Here is a 5,080-nt window from a genome sequence, read left to right on the forward strand (position 1 = left end):
GTGGTGTTTGTTGTTAAGGTTTTCGTAGTTGTAGTGTTCGCTGTTGTAGTGTTCGATGTTGTAGTGTTCGTTGTTCTGATTTTCGTTGTTGTAGTGTTCATTATTGTGGTGTTCTTTGTTGAGATGTTCGTTGTTGTGTTGTTCGTTGTTGTAATGTTCGTTGTTGTGGTGTTTGTTGTTGAGATGTTCGTAGTTGTAGTGTTCGTTGTTGTAGTGTTCGTTGTTGAAGTGTTCGTTGTTCTGATTTTCGTTGTTGTAGTGTTCATTATTGTGGTGTTCGTTGTTGTGGTGTTCGTTGTTCTAGTGTTCGTTGTTGTAGTGTTCATTATTGTGGTGTTCGTTGTTGTGGTGTTCGTTGTTCTAGTGTTCGTTGTTGTAGTGTTCGATGTTGAGATGTTCGTTTTTGTGATGGTCGTTGTTGTGATGTTCGTTGTTGTAGTGTTCGTTGTTGTAGTGTTCGTTGTTCTGATTTTCGTTGTTGTAGTGTTCATTATTGTCTTGTTTTGTTCGTTGTTGAGATGTTCGTTGTTGTGATGTTCGTTGTTGTAAAGTTCGTTGTTGTGGTGTTTGTTGTTGAGATGTTCGTAGTTGTAGTGTTCGTTGTTGTAGTGTTCGTTGTTGAAGTGTTCGTTGTTCTGATTTTCGTTGTTGTAGTGTTCATTATTGTGGTGTTCGTTGTTGTGGTGTTCGTTGTTCTAATGTTCGTTGTTGTAGTGTTCATTATTGTGGTGTTCGTTGTTTTGGTGTTCGTTGTTGTAGTGTGCGTTGTTGAGATGTTTGTTGTTGAGATGTTCGTAATTGTAGAGTTCGTTGTTCAGATGTTCGTTGTTGTGGTGTTCGTTGTTGTGATGTTCGTTGTTGTGGTGTTTTTGTTTATAGTGTTCGTTGTTGTGGTGTTTTTGTTTATAGTGTTCGTTGTTGAGAGGTTCGTTGTTGAGATGTTCGTTGTTGAGATGTTGGTTGTTGTAAAGTTCATTGTTGTGGTGTTTGTTGTTTCGATGTTCGTTGTTGAGATGTTGGTTGTTGTAAAGTTCGTTGTTGTGGTGTTTGTTGTTGAGATGTTCGAAGTTGTAGAGTTCGTTGTTGAGATGTTCGTTGTTGTGGTGTTCGTTGTTCTAGTGTTCGTTGTTGTAGTGTTCATTATTGTGGTGTTCGTTGTTGTGGTGTTCGTTGTTCTAGTGTTCGTTGTTGTAGTGTTCATTGTTGTAGTGTTCGTTGTTGAGATATTCGTTGTTGTAGTGTTCGTTGTTTTAGTGTTCGTTGTTGTAGTGTTCGTTGTTGTGGTGTTCGTTGTGGTAGTGTTCGTTGTTGTAGTGTTCGTTGTTGTAGTGTTCGTTGTTTTGGTGTTCGTTGTTGTAGTGTTCATTATTGTGGTGTTCGTTGTTGTAGTGTTCGTTGTTGTAGTGTTCGTTGTTTTGGTGTTCGTTGTTGTAGTGTTCGTTGTTTTAGTGTTCGTTGTTGTAGTGTTCGTTGTTGTCGTGTTCGTTGTGGTAGTGTTCGTTGTTGTAGTGTTCGTTGTTGTAGTGTTCGTTGTTTTGGTGTTCGTTGTTGTAGTGTGCGTTGTTGAGATGTTCGTCGTTGAGATGTTCGTTGTTGTAGTGTTCGTTGTTTTAGTGTTCGTTGTTGTAGTGTTCGTTGTTGTGGTGTTCGTTGTGGTAGTGTTCGTTGTTGTAGTGTTCGTTGTTGTAGTGTTCGTTGTTGAGATGTTCGTTGTTGAGATGTTCGTTGTTGTAGTGTTCGTTGTTGAGATGTTCGCTGTTGAGAGGTTCGTTGTTGAGATGTTCGTTGTTGTGGTGTTCGTTGATGTAGTGATCGTTGTTTTAGTGTTCGTTGTTGTAGTGTTCGTTGTTGTAGTGTTCGTTGTTGTAGTGTTCGTTGTTGTAGTGTTCATTGTTGTAAAGTTCGTTGTTGTAGTGTTCGTTGTTGTAGTGTTCGTTGTTGTAATGTTCGTTGTTGTGGTGTTCGTTGTTGTACTGTTCGTTGTTGTAGTGTTCGTTCTTGTAGTGTTCATTGTTGTAACGTTCGTTGTTGTAGTGTTTGTTGTTGTAGTGTTCGTTGTTGTAGTGTATGTTGTTGAAGAGTTCGTTGTTGTATTATTTCTTGTTGTGGAGTTCGTTCTTATAACGTTCGTTGTTGTAGTGTTCGTTGTTCTAATGTTCGTTGTTGTGGTTTTCGTTGTTGTGGTGTTCGTTGTTGTAGTGTTCGTTGTTGTGGTGTTCGTTGTTGTGGTGTTCGTTATTGTAGTGTTCGTTGTTGAAGTGTTCGTTGTTGTTTTGTTCGTAGTTGTAGTGTTCAATGTTGTATTGTTCGTTGTTGTAGTGTTAATTATTGTAGTGTTCGTTGTAGTGGTGTTCGTTGTTGTAATGGTCGTTTTTGTGATTTTCGTTGTTGTAATGTTCGTTGTTGAGGTGTTCGTTGTTGTAAAGTTCGTTGTTGTGGAGTTCGTTGTTGTGGTGTTCGTTGTTGTATTGTTCGTTGTTGTGGTGTTTGTTGTTGTAAAGTTCGTTGTTGTGGTGTTTGTTGTTAAGGTTTTCGTAGTTGTAGTGTTTGTTGTTGTAGTGTTCGTTGTTCTGATTTTCGTTGTTGTAGTGTTCGTTGTTGTGATGTTCGTTGTTGTGGTGTTCGTTGTTGTAGTGTTCGTTGTTGAGAGGTTCGTTGTTGAGATGTTCGTTGTTGTAAAGTTCGTTGTTGTGGTGTTTGTTGTTGAGAAGTTCGTAGTTGTAGAGTTCGTTGTTGAGATGTTCGTTGTTGTGGTGTTCATTGTTGTGATGTTCGTTGTTGTGGTGTTCGTTGTTGTGAGGTTCGTTTTTGAGATGTTCGTTGTTGTAAAGTTCGTTGTTGTGGTGTTTGTTGTTAAGATGTTCGTAGTTGTAGTGTTCGTTGTTGTAGTGTTCATTGTTGAAGTGTTCGTTGTTCTGATTTTCGTTGTTGTAGTGTTCATTATTATGGTGTTCGTTGTTGTGGTGTTCGTTGTTCTAATGTTCGTTGTTGTAGTGTTCATTATTGTGGTGTTCGTTGTTGTTGTGTTCGTTGTTCTAGTGTTCGTTGTTGTAGTTTTCGTTGTTGAGATGTTTGTTGTTGAGATGTTCATTTTTGTGATGGTCGTTGTTGTGATGTTCGTTGTTGTAATGTTCGTTGTTGAGATGTTCGTTGTTGAGATGTTCGTTGTTGTAGTGTTCGTTGTTTTAGTGTTCGTTGTTGTAGTGTTCGTTGTTGTGGTGTTCGTTGTGGTAGTGTTCGTTGTTGTAGTGTTCGTTGTTGTATTGTTCGTTGTTTTGGTGTTCGTTGTTGTAGTGTTCGTTGTTGAGATATTCGTTGTTGAGATGTTCGTTGTTGTAGTGTTCGTTGTTGAGATGTTCGTTGTTGAGAGGATCGTTGTTGAGATGTTCGTTGTTGTGGTGGTCGTTGTTGCAATGTTCGTTGTTGTGATGTTCGTTGTTGTAGTGTTCGTTATTGAGATATTCGTTGTTGAGATGTTTGTTGTTGAGATGTTCGTTGTTGTGGTGATCGTTGATGTGGTGTTCGTTGTTGTAGTGTTTGTTGTTGTAGTGTTCGTTGTTGTGGTGTTCGTTGTTGTGGTGTTCGTTGTTGTAGTGTTCGTGGTTGTGGTGTTCGTTGTTGTGGTGTTCGTTGTTGTAGTGTTCGTTGTTGAAGTGTTCGTTGTTGTTTTGTTCGTTGTTGTAGTGTTTAATGTTGTATTGTTCGTTGTTGTAGTTTTAATTATTGTAGTGTTTAATGTTGTATTGTTCGTTGTTGTAGTTTTAATTATTGTAGTGTTCGTTGTAGTGGTGTTCGTTGTTGTAATGGTCGTTTTTGTGATTTTCGTTGTTGTAATGTTCGTTGTTGAGGTGTTCGTTGTTGTAAAGTTCGTTGTTGTGGAGTATGTTGTTGTGGTGTTCGTTGTTGTATTGTTCGTTGTTGTGGTGTTCGTTGTTGTGGTGTTTGTTGTTAAGGTTTTCGTAGTTGTAGTGTTCGCTGTTGTAGTGTTCGTTGTTGTAGTGTTCGTTGTTCTGATTTTCGTTGTTGTAGTGTTCATTATTGTGGTGTTTTTTTGTTGAGATGTTCGTTGTTGTGTTGTTCGTTGTTGTAATGTTCGTTGTTGTGGTGTTTGTTGTTGAGATGTTCGTAGTTGTAGTGTTCGTTGTTGTAGTGTTCGTTGTTGAAGTGTTCGTTGTTCTGATTTTCGTTGTTGTAGTGTTCATTATTGTGGTGTTCGTTGTTGTGGTGTTCGTTGTTCTAGTGTTCGTTGTTGTAGTGTTCATTATTGTGGAGTTCGTTGTTGTGGTGTTCGTTGTTCTAGTGTTCGTTGTTGTAGTATTCGATGTTAAGATGTTCGTTTTTGTGATGGTCGTTGTTGTGATGTTCGTTGTTGTAGTGTTCGTTGTTGTAGTGTTCGTTGTTCTGATTTTCGTTGTTGTAGTGTTCATTATTGTCTTGTTCGTTGTTGAGATGTTCGTTGTTGTGATGTTCGTTGTTGTAAAGTTCGTTGTTGTGGTGTTTGTTGTTGAGATGTTCGTAGTTGTAGTGTTCGTTGTTGTAGTGTTCGTTGTTGAAGTGTTCGTTGTTCTGATTTTCGTTGTTGTAGTGTTCATTATTGTGGTGTTCGTTGTTGTGGTGTTCGTTGTTCTAGTGTTCGTTGTTCTGATTTTCGTTGTTGTAGTGTTCATTATTGTCTTGTTCGTTGTTGTGATGTAGGTTGTTGTGATGTAGGTTGTTGTGATGTTCGTTGTTGTAAAGTTCGTTGTTGTGGTGTTTGTTGTTGAGATGTTCGTAGTTGTAGAGTTCGTTGTTGTGGAGTTCGTTGTTGTGGTGTTCGTTGTTGTATTGTTCGTTGTTGTGGTGTTTGTTGTTGTAAAGTTCGTTGTTGTGGTGTTTGTTGTTAAGGTTTTCGTAGTTGTAGTGTTCGTTGTTGTAGTGTTCGTTGTTCTGATTTTCGTTGTTGTAGTGTTCGTTGTTGTGATGTTCGTTGTTGTGGTGTTCGTTGTTGTAGTGTTCGTTGTTGAGAGGTTCGTTGTTGAGATGTTCGTTGTTGTAAAGTTCGTTGTTGTGGTGTTTGTTGTTGAGAAGTTCGTAGTTGTAG

The sequence above is a fragment of the Procambarus clarkii genome, chromosome 33 (genome assembly GCF_040958095.1).
Source record: "Procambarus clarkii isolate CNS0578487 chromosome 33, FALCON_Pclarkii_2.0, whole genome shotgun sequence".
Classification (NCBI taxonomy): Eukaryota; Metazoa; Arthropoda; class Malacostraca; order Decapoda; family Cambaridae; genus Procambarus; species Procambarus clarkii.